Source organism: Hevea brasiliensis, chromosome 5, assembly GCF_030052815.1.
Source record: "Hevea brasiliensis isolate MT/VB/25A 57/8 chromosome 5, ASM3005281v1, whole genome shotgun sequence".
Lineage (NCBI taxonomy): Eukaryota > Viridiplantae > Streptophyta > Magnoliopsida > Malpighiales > Euphorbiaceae > Hevea > Hevea brasiliensis.
In genome coordinates, this window is record NC_079497.1 from 96,401,557 (window position 1) to 96,420,915 (window position 19,359).

At 35.4% G+C, this 19,359-nt stretch overlaps 1 non-coding gene across 1 annotated transcript; it reads left to right on the plus strand.

Moving 5' to 3' along the window:
• The first annotated feature begins 713 nt into the window (after positions 1–713).
• On the plus strand, positions 714–820 carry LOC131180323 (small nucleolar RNA R71). Its single transcript, XR_009149099.1, has one exon. It is a non-coding gene; the product is annotated as a small nucleolar RNA R71 (small nucleolar RNA).
• The last annotated feature ends 18,539 nt before the right edge of the window (positions 821–19,359 follow it).

Genomic DNA, 19,359 nt, shown 5'->3' on the forward strand with positions numbered 1-19,359 from the left:
TGGGCAATTTGATTTTCAAGCATCTTGTTGTGAGTAGCAAGTTGGTCCATTCTGGAAGTCAACTGCTTGATCATTTCATTCTGTTATTGTTGAGCTGCTAGGAGGCCTTCCATCATGGATTCCATGGTCATCTTCGGTTCAGGCTGTTGAGGTAGAAGTGGTAGTGGTGGCTGGGCAAAGTTTTGTCCTCTGTTCTAAAACCCAGGGGGTGCTGGTGGTCTGTACCCTTGTTGTTTGTTCATTAGCTGATTTTGGGAATTTAACCATGAGAAATCCGGTTGTAAGTATTTGAGTATGGATTGTTTAGCTACCTCTGGTTGAAGTTCCCTCCATTATTCACATAGTTCATTTGTTCTATGGAGGATTCATTAAAGTTATTGAATTCTGAAGTAGTATATCCTCCTCCATAGTAGTCGCTATGCTGGTTGCTTATACCAATAGTGTTGGCTTGCATTCTATCAAGCCGTTTCGTGAGCTGATCAAATTGAGCATTTATCACACTTAGGGCATCCACTTCCAGGATCCCTACTGTTCTCCTTATGTTTCTTCTTTCATTTGACCACTCGAAGTTGTGATATATGATCCTCTCCAGAAGTTTAAGTGGTTGTGCCACTGTTTTCTCCATTAGGTCACCTTCTGCAGCTGAATCTACCATGCTCCTTGTAGAAGGTAGTAGCCCATTATAGAAATTCTGAACTAGGAGCCAATCTTCTATGCCATGGTGTGGACATTCACTCTATAGGTCCTTATATCTTTCCCATGCATCATAGAGTGATTCACCTTCCTTTTGTCTAAAGGTATTGAGTTCAACCCTCAACTTTGCAGTCTTTACAAGTGTGAAATACCTTACTAGAAAAGCTTGTGAGAGGTCTTCCCAAGTGGTGAATGTTCCAGCTGGTTGAGAAAGTAACTACTTCCTTGCTCTGTCTCAAAAGGAGAATGGGAATGCTCTGAGTCTTATATCTTGATCAGATACTTCATTCATCTTGAATGTGTCAGATAGGGCAAGAAAGCATTGGAGGTGGTAGTATAGATCTTCTATTGGTGAACCTCCAAACTAGGTCTGTTGAATCATTTGGAGCCATGCTGATTTCAGTTCAAAGTCGTTAGCTTCCACTGTAGGTCTGATATCCTTGGATAGATGGAGCTCCATAGTCTCTCAAGAGTCTTGGCCTGTTGTTATTGTCGGCCATAATTAGAATTTCTTGATTTCCTTGATCTTGCTCTTGGTGTCTCCTTTCTCTCCTGATGGCTCTCAGAGTTCTATCTATCTCGGGATCTAAGCCCAAAACTTCTTCTTCCTATTTTGCTTTGGTCATGCACCAGACCAAATACCTGAGAGAAAAGAAAAGAAATAAAACAAATTAAATAAAACTAAACAATAAATATAAATGCCTAAATCAGCTAAATTTCCTATTGCTCAATATTACTAAAACTAAAATCCCCAGCAACGGCGCCAAACAACTTGTTTGCTAGTGTTTCAACCCCGTAAGTGCACGGATCGCTAACAAATAATAAAGTAGTGAGTGAAGTATCATCCCATGAGGAATTTAGTTAGTAAGTACTAAACTACACAGCAGTTCTGACTGTTTAAGCTACCGAATATGAATGAAGAGTAGATTAAACTTATTTTGGATGCTAAAAATAAACTTTGAATAAAACTATCTATTGAAACAATTCCAGAATTAAGATTTTACACTGTAATCTTATGATGGATTTTAATCTCGTCTATTCATTGGATTGAGGATCATCACTTTGATGGAAATTAATCCTAGGATATCCTAAGTCCTCTCTCAAGGCATCTAAGGTGTGTTCCAATTAGAGTCAAACCCTACTTTCATTGGTGATTAGTCCTAAAAAAACCCTTTAAGATCTATGATTAATTTTAAAACTCCACAAAGATCATTAGCCTATCTCTAGGTCAAATTTTCTAGGTTCAAAATCCTGATTTTCTAATATTAATCTTCACCTTTCAGTCCTTCAATTAATATTTGTAATCAATACTAAGTGGGTACCTGCACATAGCATGTATTAAGATCACAACAAATTGAATCAAATGGCAAAACTCAAATCCAATAAATAAAACTCAGTATTCATCCATAATAATAATTACAAGCGTTACTCTCCCAATTCCAGAATCAAGGATTTACTCACTCATGGTGAGTTTAACAAACATAATAGAAATAAAATAAAAGAACATGAACGGTCTTAAAGAAATAGAATTAAATAACCGATGAGGATTTCCTACAGCCTTAAACTTATGGAACTTCAGCTGGAGGCTTCCCTCTTGTATTGATGATCTACTCTCCAAAACGGCTGTGAAGGATGTGAATATGAAGGTGAGATTAGGTCTGGAATTAAGATTTCTCTCCTAAAACTTCAAAACTAAAAACTTTCTTCTGTTTTCTGTGGCTCCTCTATTTATATTGAATGAACTAGGGTTAGGTTTTTAAAGTCCTCAAGGCATTAGGAGTCTCTTCTCTCTATCAAAGCTGGAGTTAGAACCAATTCAAGAACTGATTGTTGCGTGATACATGGCCCGTGTGTCACTACACAGCCTAGGGCCATGTAACTTACTGGAGCTTGAATTATTGCATCTTGTATCAGGACAGGACTTTACACGAGCCTTAGGTAGTTACACAGGCCTAATTACACAGCCTGTGTACTTTTGTACTTCAGAGAAATCTTCAAGCTTGGCACCGCAGAGACTTACAATGGTCTTCATATTTTACATGGGGCATGGTATACGGCCCGTGTATAACACCCTCACTGTAGCCATTCTATACATTCTACTATTCTGGTGACCGGTGTCAGTTCAGGCAGCCAGAATGTCTGGAACTATATCTAGACTAAAGTGAGGAGTCATAAATAACTCAAATAATAGTAAGAAAAATTTAAGAAAAATTTTAGAAATAAAATACAACTAAGTTAAATGAGCCGGTGCCCTAGCGATAGGTAACCTAAAGGGAAGTTGCTGTTTTCACAGCTAGAAGCCTTAAACCCGAGGGAAAATTTTGTGAAATAATTTTTGGGACTCCAGAGAAGAGTCATTGAGGTTTCAATGGCATTAGAATGCCAAGAAAATGCTTAGAAAAATTTTTAGATCAGTATAGACGATTTTGGCTCAATAAGCTAAACAGAGAGTATTTTGGTCATTTCGTCTTCAGAGATGATTTTTGGCCAACTTATCCAGTTAAATAAATAATTATTATTCCATAAAAAATGAATAAAAATTGCTAAAAATTTAATTGAAAATGAGTAAAAAAGAAAAGGAAAGAAAATGAATTAAATTAGAATTTTGACATCACTATGATGTCATTAAAACACTTCCACCCATTCACATTGTGACACATGTTTATAAACCCAATTAAAAGAGTAAAATGGGAAGAAAATTGAAAAGAAAAACTTCACTCTTCTTCCTTCCATAACCCAGCTGAAATCCCTCTCCAACGCCAATCCACCATTAAAGCTTCATTAAGCTTTCAACCCCACTCTAATTCACCTTAAAATCTCATCCTCTCTTCACAAAAATTTATCCCTACCACTAGAGCAAGCTTGAGGCAGCAATTAGAAGAAGAAAAAGTGAGGTTTAGCAAGCTTAGAAGTGACTCCATTCAAGGTTAGTGTCAATTAATCCTTTAAACTTTGTGTATGCATCATTGGGAGTATGAATTGATCCATTGATATATGTGTTTGAAGAATTGAAATGGTTGGAGTTAGGGTTTGGGGCACAAATTTGAGATTTTGCTCATGTATTGGTGCAATAAAGTTCTAATGGTCAATTAGTGATCATTTGGCTATGTGTGATTAGGAAGTGAAGTGATTTGTGCCATGAGAATTGAAGTTAGGTATGCTGCCTAGTGTGACCTACAAGACTGGGTGTTAGTCTAGTAGATTTGGGCAGCTATAACTGGAGTTGAGTAGGTTCAATTGGTGCAAGGCCAATTAGACATGAAATTAGATACATAATGTCACAACTTTGATGAAGGAACCCTGGCTAGAAAACCACAATAAACTGACCTAAAAATTGACCAAATCTGGATACCATTCATTCTGCCTAGGCAAAATGACCAAATGAATAGTATTCATTCATTTGGTCATAACTCAGTGTAGAAAGGTCCAATTGACCTGAAATTTATATCAATAAAAAGTTTAGACAATTTAGAACAACTTTCATGTAGAACACAAACTCTAATTCTGAACTTAACCAAATGAAATTGTTAGCCAAAGTTGAGCTACCAAATCTGGCAGAATGGGATTCTACCCAGAAATTCTGGGCAGATACCAATCCGGCAAGCCTTGTTCAAATTAGAATATCTTGAGCTAAAAAACTCCAAATGGAGTGATTCAAAAAGGGAATTAAAGAAGAGACATAAAGGAACAACTTTCATGAAGACAATGTTGTCAAATTTCTACTGTACAAATTACCAATAGAACAATAAACTTAGTGCTTGAAATCTGAAAATTATAAATAACCAACACTAAGCTTTGAAATGGTATTAGCAACTAATACCAACAACATTAGAATGCAAAATGTGATATGTTGGGGATATTAGAACCAATATACCTATTGTCTATGAAAAAGTCAACATTTTAGTTGACTAATGAAATGAATAGTAATAATTAAACTTCAATTTCAAAGAATTGTAAAATTTAAAAGTGTAATATGCCCTAGTAGGCCTGGTGTGATTGGTTTGGATAGTTTGGCATGCCAATAGGGTTCTGTTAGTAGTACTGCATATGGCATCATGCCATTCTGTAATTCATGGCTTAAATGGACATTTTGTGATTTTATAGCTTTTAGCCATTTGGACCTTATTGTGATACTTGGTCTTGTGCCTAATATTTATTACAGCTTGTTAGCTGTTCTGTTGCACACCGGGAGACACTATGTGACCGATGGTGTAACGGCCCGAGGTACTTGGTACCCAGTGCTAGTTTACCCGTCTATCTAGTTTAGTCACTGGTATAGGTTGCTTGGGAAACCAAAAAAAAATATTGATAAATTTTAATCAAGTATTAAAGTAAAAAGCACCAAATAAATAATACTACAGATAATTACCAAAAATTTATCCATATGAGAAATCAACATATACACTGCATGTTTATTTCTTTTTAGCTCTTTATTTTATTATTGATACCACTAAGCATTATTGCTTAGCGCGTTGCTTTTGTCACGCGTAGGTACTAGAGATACAGAGAGTGATCCCAGTAGACCTCAGTTCGGGTGAGAATCAGATCTGCGAGTGTCCTGTGTCACTTATCAGGCTACAGTGCATTTGGTAGGACACTAGGTTACATTTTGTATTTTATAATTTTTGTAAACTTTGTAATTAAAATTTTATTTTATTATGTATATTTAAAACTTCTGTAATGTAATTTTGTATTAATGTGATTATCTGTAAATTTGTGTTTATGGATAAAATTTGAGTATTTATTCATAATTTGAGTATGATTTTGATATGAAATGAATGAATGAAAAATTGAGGAATTATTGAGAATTTGATGAGAAATTTATTGAGAAATGATGACATATTTGGAGTTGTGGATTTGAATAATTATTGGAAGTGTTTCTATAGGGTCCGAAGAACTATTTTCACCATTTTTAGCCGGTACTCTGTCGGATTTTCTGTAAAATTTTTGAAACCTTAAATTAATTCAAAATTTCAATAAATAAATTAAATGACATAAATTTCACTTTGTGATAAATAAATAAATTAAGAAAAGGGTAAATTGTAATAAAATAAGATTGGTTGCTCTGGCACACTGTGTAGCATATCTTACTCTGCTACACTGCAGACGGGTAAGGGGTGTCACACCATGTACTTTGATTCTTCCTTGGCTCTTTGTCTTTCTCCTGGCAGTAAGTTACACAGGTCTATGGCTTTGATTACATGACCCGTGTAAGGTGTATCTGCAACACTTCTCAATTCTTTGGCCTTTCCAAGCTATCTACTCTGCTCCTGTGCCTTGGAACCTCTACAAAACACCAGGAAACATACAAAAAACATAGAATTCAGAGTTTGGCAACGGAATTTACAAGAGTATATGAAATTGATGATTATGCATGAGATTACTTATCTAAATGCTATGAAATATTATACAAATGTACTTAAAAACATCTATATAATACAAGTGTATCAAAAACCAGCAAACATGTGTGGGAAAGGAAAGAAAGAGAGAGAGAGGGTGAGAGAAAGGGGAGGAGAGAGAGTGTAACGTCCCTTAATCTCTAATGATAAGAATCAACTATGGAGGGAGGTTCTAGGCAAGCTTTGGAAACCCTAATAAGGATCCAGGAAGCATTAGGGTTTCTAAAATCATTATTTTATAACAAAAGTTAAAATTTTATACATGCTCATTTGTTTTTGGTTTTAAGGAAGATTATTAAGGGTTGCTATAAATGAGACTTTCAGCAGCCGAAAGAATGACCTTCAACAGCCGAAAGTCCTCTAAATAGCAAGGGGTATAAATTATCTTTATGGCTTGAAATTCTTTTAAAAAAGAAATGGTAATTTCAAACTCTCTCTCTCTCTCTTTACTGTTACATGCAAGTGTCAAGTTTCTCTCCATTTTGAAACAAGCTAATCCATTCTTAACAACTTGCATGTTTTGGATGTTTGAAGATCTATTAGGAATTTCAAGTATCACGGGTTGAATTAGATGTCTTCCTCTATCAATTTTCTTCTTTTCATGTTCAAAGGAGAAAGATAGCTCCTCTTCCCACCTTAACCTTCAAAATGATCTTCTTATATGTTTTGGAATGGGAAATGTTGAGTAAAATGCTTTGCATCTATGGTAGGAGTTTTGATTAAACATTTTAAAGATAAGAAGAGTATTGCAATTGTGGTTGGATTGATGAATTTTCAAATGCATGTTGATTTTCTAGGTTTAACAGGGTTAGTTGTTTTGTTTATGGCATGATGATATGTTGTCAGTTGAGTTTTGAGTTTGGAAAAAAAAAAAAAAAGGATCAAGTTTTAGCCTAGTTGGTTTTCTTTAGATTTCAATTGGGAATTCTGGAAATTTCTAGGTTTAACTGCTAAAAACTATTATTTTGGTAGCCGGAGTAGTTACTGCTTCTCAAGAACATTTTGAAGTTCGTAGTTACTACTTCTCAAGAACATTTTGAAGTTCAAGACTTCAGCAGGTGAAGTAGCTATTGTCTGCTAAGGGCATTTAAGGTTTAGCATTTTGATAGCCAAAGTAGCTATTGTCTACTGAGGGCATTTAAGGTTTAGGACTTCGACAATCGAAATTCTCTACTTTGGCAGCCGAAATTGCTTCTGCCTGCACATTTTCCATTTTCATTCCATGGCTCCAAAACTCAATTTCATGTATAGAATATACCTAAAATAAGTTGTATGATATATGCATAGAGTTATAGAGATTCGGATAACTCATTAGGGTCCGTCATTTGTAGGATCGGTGTTTGATAGGCTAGAAGAGGTGAGTAACACGAATCCTAATAAATGATAATCTTTTTAATTAAATGAAATTGAACTCATAATCATTCACATGCATCACTTTATGATATTATTAGGTTGCATGTATCTAGAACATAAATATGCTGCATTACTGCTGTAATACCCTCCTTGTAGCAACTCCATACATTCTACTGTTCCGGTGACCAGTGTCAGTCCGGATAGCTAAAACGTCCGAAAAAATATTTAAACTAAAGTGAGGAACCATAATTAACTCAAATATCAATAAGAAAAATTTAGAAAAAATTTTAGAAATAAAATACAACCAAGTTAAATGAGCTGGTGCCCTAGCGATGGGTAACCCAGTGGAAAGCTGCGGTCCTCACAACTAGGAGCCCTAGACCAGGGATAAAGATCATAAAATAATTTTTCAGACTCGAGAGAAGAGTCATTGAGGTTTACAAGGCATTAGAATGCCAAGAAAATGCTTAGAAAAATTTTTCTATCGGTATAGACAATTTTGGTTTGTTAAGCTAAATGGAGGGCATTTTGGTCATTTCGCCTTCAGAAGTGATTTTTGGCCGCTTGTCTAGTTAATTAAATAATTATCATGAAACAAAATGTGAATAAATATTGCTAAAAATTAAATTGAAAATGAGTAGAGGAGAAAAGAAGAGAAAATGAATTAAATGTGAATTTTTACCTCATGCTTATGACATTTAAAGCCTCCCTACCAATCACAATTAAGCTAACTTATTAAAAAGCGATAATTGAGACCAAAATAACCAAAAGCAATCAGATTTCATCTCCTTCAACAAACTTGCCGTTTCCCTTCAACCCACCCAAAATCACCATTAAAGCTTATACAAGCTTTCCAACTCACCAAATCTCACTTGAAATCCTAAGTCCACTTCAACAAAATTTGTCTATACAACTTGGCAAGGTGATTAGCTGCCAAGAAAAGCCAAGAAAACTGAAGTTGTGAAGGGAGAAAATTCTGCTCACTTGTGGTAAATGACCAAACTCTTGCTCTTTTTAGTTTAATTCATGTTTAATGGCATGATATGTGTAGGAAATGTAAGAAAATGAAACAAACAAGTGTGTGTGTGCACCCTACAGCTAGGGTTAGTTAGGGTTAGTGATTTTGCTTGATAGCAAAGTGTTGAAAAGTAGCCCTTAGTGCTAAATGCATGATTGAACTTAGTTGTGTAGGTGAAATGCAAGGATTAGGTATGTATGAACATGGAAAAATATGGACACTTAACAATATTAGGGTTTGCTAATGTAATGGTTTATTAACCTTGTAATAGTCAATTAGTAACCATTTGAATGTGTATAATGAGGAAATGAAGTGAGTTGAGGCTTGGCATTTGTGTATGGGTGAGCTACCTTGGCTGACCTGCAGGATTGAGCATGAGTCCAGCAGGTTTGGGCAGTTATAAATGGAGTTGTAGTGGTTCAATTGGTGCAAGGCCAATTGGACATAAAACTAGACATATAATGGCACAACTTTGGTATAGAAACCTTGCCCAGAAAACTAAACCAAGTTGACCTAACAATTGCCTTAATCCGGGAGACTTACATTCTGCCTGGGCAAAATGACCAAATGAACAGTGTTTATTTATTTAGTCATAATTCAGTGTAGAAAGGTCCAATTGAACTGAAATTTTGCCATCAGAAATCTGAGACATAGATCTACAACTTTCATGGAGAACACAATTCTAAATTCTGACCATAACCTAGCCAAATGCCAACCAAACTTAGGTTACCAAATCTGGTAGAACCAGTTTTGCCCAGAATTTTGGATTCTGTCCAATCCTGCCAGTTATGTCTTTGTCTGCATAAGACATCAGAACATGCACTACATATTTATTTTCTATTATTTCTTTTTATTTTATTATTGACACCACTATGCATTATTGCTTAGTGCGTTGCTTTTGCCACGCGTAGGTTCTGGAGAGATTGACCGAGAGCCCAGTAGACCATAAACTAGGTGAGACCTTCTGCAGCTCTGTATAGTGTCCGTGTCACCTCACCAACATCAGTGCATTGGTAGGACACTAGGTTTCATTTTGAGTATTTTGTAATTAATTTTTATTTTCTCACCTGTAATTAAGACTTATGTAATGTATTTTGGTATTGATGTAAATAGTGAAAATTGTGTTTATGAATGAAAAAGTGAATATTTATTGATGATTTTTACATAAATATCATATGAAATGAATGATTGAGAAATGGAAATATTGTTGAAAAAATATTGAGATTTTGATGATGAAATGGAGTTTGTGATTAATTGAAAACTTTGGAAGTGTTTTTTCACAGGTTCCGAAGAACTGTTTTCTCCATTTTTAGCTAGTACTCTGCCGGATTTTCTATAAAATTTACGGAACCTCAAATAAATTGATGTTTTCCATAAATAACTTAAATAACTTATACTTCACCAATTGTACTTCATAACTATGATAAAAATAAATAAGGAAGGATAAAAAGGATTAAAATAAAATAGGGTGTTCCGGTACACTATGTGACATATCTTACTCGGCTATACTGTAGATGGGTAAAGGGTGTCACAACTGCATAGTTAATTGTTAATGCTTGATAGATGTTGGTTGACCCACTGATTTTCCCTATGTTATAGATATGTTGTGGATATGTTATAATCATGCATGATATGATGTGTTAAGACTAGGTGAGGCCTAATAACCCCTTGGCTCAGTATTTATGATAGAGAGTCGAGGAGCTTCTTTATGATCCTGGCACATTGGTTATATTATGTATTAAGATGAAGTCCTGAGGAGCATCTTTATGAGCTTGGAAAATTAGTTATGGGAAATCACTGATGATAAGTCTATCTTATGTGAATTGTTTGTGTTGTGAAAAATCATGCATTTGATTGCATTACATATCATGTATTGAATAAAATGAACTATGATAACTGCTAATTTACTCATTAAGCTTCCCAAAGCTTAGCTCCTTCCCTTAACCCTAGGTGGAGTGTCACAGGATTAGAGACATATACCAGAAAGAATAGCAAGATGCTGAGGTGTATTAAGTTTTATATGTATGAATTGAGGTTTTATAGTGGACATTTAATTATTAACTATTAGATATTGTGCTTGGCTTCAGTCTTTTGTCAGTATGTAATATATAGTATGTATGTTTGTCTTAATCCATAAGCACTATTTTATGATTATGTATGAATGAAGGAACAATGCTTTAGCATTTATGAATGTTATGAAACAGCTCAAAATCCTGAGCTATTTTAAATGAAATTTTTTATGCTATGATGAAAATGCTAATGTGTAATTGCCTATAAGTTGCTTTGGGCTTTAGTTTATATGGAGTAAAGAAATATTTTTACTAAGTTTTAGGCTTGTTATAGGTTCCAACGGCCTTGTGTATGTGTGTGACTTACTAGGCTCATCACTAATTGGCAATGAGACATGATATCAACTCTTAATATTATCAGAACTCTTTCTTACCATAAATGATTTCTCTAAATCATTTTATGCACCTAATAGACCATGGTTAACACCTAGCATAGCATGTCATGGTCACCCAATTAGTAATAAGGTTTACCTTAAATGAACCTATAATCATATGTTACCATGCACTAGAATCTCTCTGTTACAAAATCCCAACTCAAGCTGGAGTCATGGTTTATGTCAAACTCCATTTGCTATGAATATTATATTCTCTTTTAATTCTAGTTCTTGATTAAAAAATTTTTTCTCCTCAGATCTTTTCTGAATAAATCTATCTGTCCTGGCTAGGAACTTGAAACATCAAGAACAATTAAATGAACATAGGATTTTATCTCTATTTACTTAGAGGAACAGATTCCATCTTGATCAACACCTACCTCCATATATAACTAGTAGGAGCCAACACATGCCTATATACCCATACATAGTACAAGTATGAAAGCAGTATCAAACTCAAACCACCTATATACAAGATAACTGTGCTATTTCAGGTCTAAAGATTATATGCACTGATATGATTTATGACAATACATTGACAAGAGTAAACTCCATGTGCTTGTCATAAGTGTCACTGGTTCGGCCTACTTATCATTTGTAAGTTCCTATCATATTTGTCATATGGCATGAGACTCACCATTCCATCTTATTTATATCTCATATAAATAACTTAGTAACAAACATGAATATAATCTTTCTGGATAAGTCATGTCCTTATTATGAAGTATCCTCGATTGTAAACCTATTTATGATACTTTGTCCTAGAAATACTATCACTCATATTCTTAACAACTTAAGAATAATATTTCTAACAAAATATCAATAGACCTTTTCTATTATACATAAATATCTTATGTAAACGGAAAAGTGAAAATGCCTTTTATTAATAAAACATGTACAAGATACATACTAAATGATATCCTCTAGGGCATACTACTAACAATCTCCCACTAGCACTAAAGCCATTCATTACAATACCTTAGACCCATCTTCTCAATATGTCGGTCTATCTGAGCTTGTGACAAAAGCTTAGTGAATGGATCAGCTGGATTTTTCAACTGTTGTTATTTTTCTGCATGGCTATATCGCCTTACCCAACTATATCTCTGATAACGTGGTAGTGCCTTTCTATGTGTTTGGATTTTGGGTGACACCTTAGTTCCTTAGCCTATATGACTGCTCCATTGTTGTCACAGTGTAGTGGAACTGCTGACTCAATGGAAGGAACTACTGTAAGTTTTGTCACGAACTTCTTTATCCAAACAGCTTCCTTTGCAGCATCTGATGCAGTAATATACTCAGCCTCTGTAGTGGAATCTGCAGTTGTGCTCTGTTTGGAACTCTTCCAACTGACTGCACCTCCATTACAAATGAACACATATCTAGAGGTAGACTTTTTATCATCGATATCTGATTGGAAGTCAGAATCAGTATAACCATCCAATTACAAGTCTCCACCTCCATAAATCAATAATAAATCCTTAGTTCTTCTCAAGTACTTAAGGATATTCTTGAAAGCTATCCAGTGTTCCAAACCTGGATTGGATTGATACCTGCTAGTCAAACTAACAGCATATGCAATATCTGGCCTAGTACACAACATTGCATACATTAAACTTCCGATAGCCGAAACATATGGAATCCTGGCCATCTTATCTCTATCTTCAGGTGTCTTTGGAGACATCTCTTTAGAAAGGTGGACACCATGTCTCACTGGTAACAATCCTCTCTTAGAATCAAGCATGTTAAACACCTTTTCCAAGTATAGACTTTGGGATAAATCAATTATTCTTTTCGCTCTATCTCTATAGATGCGAATCCCAAGAATATAGGTTGCCTCCCCTAAGTCTTTCATGGAGAATGTATTTGACAACCATACCTTTATAGTTGTCAACATACCTGTGTCATTACCCATCAACAGTATGTCATCCACATATAAGACAAGGAAAGTGATAGCACTGTCACTAACCTTCTTATATACACATGGCTCATCCTCATTTTTTATAAAACCAAAGGATTTAATGGCTTCATCGAAATGGATGTTCCAACTCCTCGAAGCTTGTTTTAACCCATAAATGGATCGCTTTAGCTTGTATACCTTGGAACCATCTTGGGATTCAAAACCCCTAGGTTGTTCCATGAAAATATTTTCTTCAATGTATCCATTGAGAAAAGCTGTTTTGACATCCATCTGCCAAATCTCATAATCATAGTATGCAGCCATTGCTAATAGAATCCTAATTGATTTAAGCATGGCAACAGGCAAGAAAGTCTCCTCATATTCGATTCCTTGCCTTTGGCGAAACCCTTTCGCTACTAGCCTTGCCTTATAGGTCTCTACCTTTCCATCAGAACCAATTTTCTTCTTGAAAACCCATTTGTTCCCTATAGGTATAATACCTTCAGCTGGGTCAACAAGATCCCAAACTTGATTCTTATACATGGAATCAATCTCGGATTTCATAGCATCAATCCATTTTGAAGAGTCTATATCTGATATAGCTTCTTCATAGGTAAGTGGATCATTTCCATGATCTACTTCTTCATGAGTAGACAACTCTTGTTCTTCTTCATGAAGGAAACCATATCTCACTGGTGGGTGAGATACCCTGGTTGTTCTACGAGGAACAGTTGTAGATGTTTCATTAACGGGTATAGGTTGACTAGATGGATCTATATCCAGCTGATCTGTTGGTTGGTTAGAATTCTCCAATTCTAACTCTATTTGCCTTCCTTTGCCTCCTTCTTGAACAAACTGTTCTTCAAGAAATGTAGCATCTCTACTTATCATAACCTTTTGTGAAGTAGGCAAATAAAAATAATATCCAAAACTATCTTTTGGATATCCAACAAATTGACCTTTTTCTGATCTGGTCTCCTGTAACACCCCAAAGTTCGGTAGTGCGTTCTGCTGCTCCGGTGACTAGTGTTGTCCGGACAGCTAGGATGCCTAGAACCGTACTTCGATATGAGTGAGGAGACATAAAATAATGAAATACAAGAAAAGAAAGTACAAGAAAAACAAAGGAAAAATGATAGCAAAGAAATGTGACCAAGTTAAACGAGCCGGGAAACCTAACGATGGGTGACCGCACCGGGAAGTCACGGCGTGGACCGTTGACTAGCCCTGGACTGCGGGGAACCCTGGAAAACATTTTTAGGACTTAAATAGAACCTTATTGAAGAATAAATATCATAAGAAAGATTAAAGAAAAATTAAATAATTAGTACAAAGAAAAGTGAGAAATCGAAAAACAGACAGAATACGGTGTTACCGAAAAATCGGGAATGCAACCCGAACAGGGGCATTATGGTCATTTGACATCCCGAATTGTCTTTTGACCTAAATTTCCATTAAAAATAAATAGTATTACACTTAGAAAATAAAATGAAAAATTAAATTGGTGGTACCTAAAATAAATAGTGGAAATTATGGGTTAAATGTGGAATAAGTGGGAAGTTAGCTTAAAATATGATTTAATTTTGCTAGTGGACCACTAAGAACATTAAATGGATTAAAAATACTCATAAGTGGGCAGATTTCTCCCACTCAAACCTCATCTTCCTCACTTAGCTCAACCATGCCGTGAATGAAGATGAAAAAAATCCACCATTGACGTTTTGCATGAGCTTGATTTCCTCTCTCCATTTCAACTCCAATCCCTTAAGTAGCTTTATGAAAAATGGTCTACACATCACAAGGAAGATATTGATACCAATTTTGAGAAGTTTGGTGAAGGTTTAGCAAGTTACAATTAAAGGTAAGTTTGCATTTTTGAGAATTTCCTTGTTAAACTTTATGTTTATGTTGTAGGTGTTAGTTTTGTGAAGGAAATTTTGAAGTTTAAATAGTTATTGAGATAGCCATTTTTGGACAGCCATGGGGTCACACATTTGATGATTTATTATGCATATAATTGATGAGAAATAATGTTGATCATGGTAAATTAATATCCTAATGAATTGTTTCACATATATATGGTGATTTTGGCACTTGGATGAGAATTGATGGATTGTAGGGCAATGTGGTATTGAAGGACAATTTCGGCAGCTTGGGAACCCTTGCATAATTGTAAGTATTGATGGAAGTATAGGCAGAATATTGACCTAGAAGGATTGATGGATATGTATGTAGATTGATGATGTAAAGTGTATGTAAAATTTGTAATGGTTAGGTGTGTATGTAATGGTACTTAGAAATTGTAAATGTGAATTATACTTGGTGTGTTGAGGGTAATGGTAATCTGCCCAAAATAATGTTAATGAAAAGTAGAAAATGCTTTTGGTAATGTACCAAAACAGATTGGTAGGGTATGGAAGTAAACTTTGCAAGGTAAATATGTGTTTGAAGTGGGGTGTGAAAGGCATAGTGAGGGCAGTGTACAATTTAGCCTATAACCTTAAATGTGTAACCTCAATTGGTATGAGACCAATTGGAGGTGAAACTAGGCACAAAATGTGCCAACTTTCATTGAGAGAACATACCAAAATTCTGCTTGCAAGGTGATGTGAAAAATGACCAATTCGGATTAGGTACACTTGAGACCTAAAAACTGACCATTTGGGCAGCAGTGAGTGTTTAGGCCATAACTCACTCAAAACAGGTCCAATTGACCTGAAATTTTAACCAAGAATGGTTAAGACCCATACCTACAAGTCTTATGAAGACACCAAAGCCCAGAAATGACCATAAGCAAGTCAAAAAGCTTGCACAAGTTTGGGTCCAAAAACTGGCCGAACCAGAGTTGACCAAATTGACCAAAAAAATGACCTAATTGATGCCATTTGACCAGCAATAGTGTAATGACCATAACTTGGTCTACTTAACTCGGATTGACCTGAAATTTTGCCCCGCCTGCAATAAGACCTAGATCTATAAGTTTGTAGTTTCGACCGAGACCCGAAAACCGAGGGAACTAGGCCGTCCGGCTAGGTCAAACCAGTATCCTGGAATCCAGCAATTTGCATTAAAGTGCACTAAGCAAGGAAATGACTTTGGTAAAACATACCAAACCTAAAAACCTATCGAATGTGACATATTAACGACACTAAAACCTAATTTACCTAAAACACAACGAGGGTCGGTATATTAGGTGATTAAGTGAATAATTGAGTTCAGTGCATTATTTACCAAACACCATCGATAGAGACAGTTTAATTTAGTACTGAAACACTTCAAATTGTGTTTCTCGATTAACAAGGACTCAAAGAAAAGGGAAAGAAATACTGAGTCAAGTCCAGGAGACAAATATCAGAGGTTTGTGCACAACAACTGTTTCTTTTGAATTATTTTCAATTGAAATAAATATTGACTATTTGTATATTATTGTTTTAAATTGTGTAAATGAGTTTGATGGACACTTATTGATTGAAAAATATTGTGAATGATTTGAAACTGTGAAAAATTGTTTGAATGACATTGATGGTTACTTATTGATTGAAAAGCATTGGAAATGGTTTGAAACCACAGCTATCATGTATATTGATTGTATTCCTCATTAGCTTGTCTAGTGGGACGAATTGAATTCCCTCTCGTGAAGTGTTGAGGTGTGTGCATTGAGGACGAATTGGATGAGTACTCATATTTTTGCTAGCTAGCCATGTTATTCCTCATTAGTCATCGACTTTTGGGACGAATCGAATACCTCATTAGCCATCGGCTTTTGGGACGAATTGAACTATGGATCATGATTAAGCTGTGTGTGATTTATTGATGTGTATTGTGAGATTGTGAAATGGATTTAAACTCTCATTGACATATACTGTCTTTTGAATTCAAACATGACCTGACTTATGAAAATCTATTGTGATATTGAGAAATGGAGTTTAAATTCTTATTGACCTTTATTGTCTTAAATTTGACTATGGTTTTAAGTATCCACTATTTACATGATTTATGAATTGTGATTTAAATTGTATTTGGTTAATGTTGTGCACCACTGAGACATTGTCTCAGCGATAGCTTTTTATTGCTGTCGCAGGTAGAGAGACAGACAGGGCAGCAGACTAGGCTGCATATACATCCAGCGAGGGATTACCTGGTATTATGAGTATACCAGTATTTTGCATTTTGTACTATAATGTATGACACTGTATGTACATTTTGTTTTTGGTTTTGAGCAGTTGTAAATTCAAATTGTACCTTGAAGTTGTAAATTAATTATGAGTTGTTTGACTTGTAAAAATTGTATTATATTTCCTTATCTCAGACTTTGAAAAATTTCTATGGAATTGAGTTGATAAATTGTTGTGTTGAGAAATGTATTGGAGTTGAGATTTGGAAAATTATTGAAGTGCTTTTTACAGGTTTTCTGAAGAACTGTTTTGTCCAAAATACAGATGGCACTCTGCCAAAATTTTTACAGAAATTCCAAATAAACCAAATGAGTTAGTTGTTTCACTTCAGTTCACCAAAGTTTTTAATACCTGTAAATAGTGCTCACCACTGTAAAAGAAGTAAGAAAAGTTTTTAAAATCCCTTGTAGTATATTTAATGGGTTATCAGTAGACGGAGTTGGTAATTCATTAGGTATACTACGGGATCATGTTATGCCTTACAGAGGGGTAGGGTGTGACATCTCCAATTTATGAGTGTTCAGCTTTTTGATATAAGCTGGACAACCCCAAATCTTAACATGCTTAAGACTTGGTTTTCTTCCATGCCATATCTCATAAGGTGTGGAAGAAACTGATTTTGATGGAATCCTATTCAGAATATACAAAGCTGATTCTAATGCAAATCCGCAAAAGGAGATTGGCATATCAGTATAGCTTATCATACTACGTACCATATCCAATAGGATACGATTTCTCCTTTCAGATACACCATTCAGCTGTGGCGTTCCTGGAGGAGTCAGCTGGGAAACAATGCCATGCTCTCTCAAGTATTCATCAAATTCAGTACTCAAATATTCACCTCCACAATCTGATTGAAGAGCTTTAATACTCTTTCCTGTTTGATTTTCTACTTCAGATTTAAATTCTTTGAACTTTTCAAAGGATTCATGTTTGTATTTCATCAAATACAAATACCCAAATCTTGATTTATCATCAGTAAAGGTAATAAAATAATGAAAGCCCCCTCTAGCCATTTCTTTAAATGGACCACATACATCACTATGTATTAGCTCCAAAATGTTTTCAGCTCTTAGCCCTTGTCCAACAAAGGGTGATCTAGTCATTTTGCCCTGAAGGCAAGATTCACAAGTTGGAGTAGGCTCAGAGCCCAATGAGGATAGAATCCCCATTTTCTCCAATTTTGCAATCCTATCTTCTGCAACATGACATAACCTTAAGTGCCAAATATATTTTGAACTTGAGTTGGTTTTCACCATGGCATTGCATTCATTTAGATTGCTATACTCTGGCCAGTGGAAACACTTTCCTGTTGGCAATGGAAACACTTTCCTATTAGCAATGGAAACACTTTCCTTTGCCTTTTGTCAGCTTTGGTTTTTCTTTTTGTTTAGCTATTTTCTTAGAAGGACCAGGAATCTGAGATTTCTTTTTCTTTTTGCCCTTCTTCTTGTTGGACTTTCCAGCAGAAGAAGAAGCAATCAAAGCTACCTCTTTTCCTTTATTGCCCCGCATATTCTTTTGGGCAATAACCAGCATGTTGAGTAAACCAGCTAAGGTGTATTCCTGTTGAGTCATATGGAAATTTGTCACAAAATTCCCAAAAAACTCAGGAAGGGACTGAAGGATCAAATCCGTCTGTAGTTGGAAATCCATGTTGAAGTCAAGATGTTCCAACTGCTCAATCAGCCGAATCATCTTGTGGACATGATCCCCAACATTCTGTCCCTCAGACATCCTCATGCGAAACAGCTACCTAGATATCTCATACCTAGCATTCCTACTGTGCTCATCATACAACTCTTGTAGGTGAAGGAGGATCTCACTTGCACTCTTCATGTTTTCATGCTGCTTCTGTAACTCATTACTCATGGAAGCAAGCATGTAACACTTAGCTCTCATATCATGCTCCTTCCACTTGTCCAAAGTTTCATGTTCCTCTTGAGTGGCCTCTGGAGGTAAGGGACCAGGAACATTTGAATCTAGAACATATCCTATATGTTCAAGGTTCAGGACAAGTTTCAAATTTCTTAGCCAATCAGAGAGATTAGGTCCTGTCAACCTATTGCGATCAAGTATGCTTGCAAGGATATTGGATGGTGCTGGTTGTTCTGTGCTCATTTTTATCAGAAAATTAACTGCAGAAAATAACCAGATTAATTAGTAAATGTATCATGTAATTAACCAAAATGATTATGGTCTTTTAATCAAATTGGTCCTCCCACTAACTTAGCGAATCCTACACTTCCAAAGTAGAAAATGAAAATCCTAGTTGGATGGATTTCTAGTGGGTGATTGAATTCTTATAATTCTATTGATCATCCTTAGGTACATCCGTTATTGGAATTACAATAAACTATAAGTGTGTAACTCCTTGC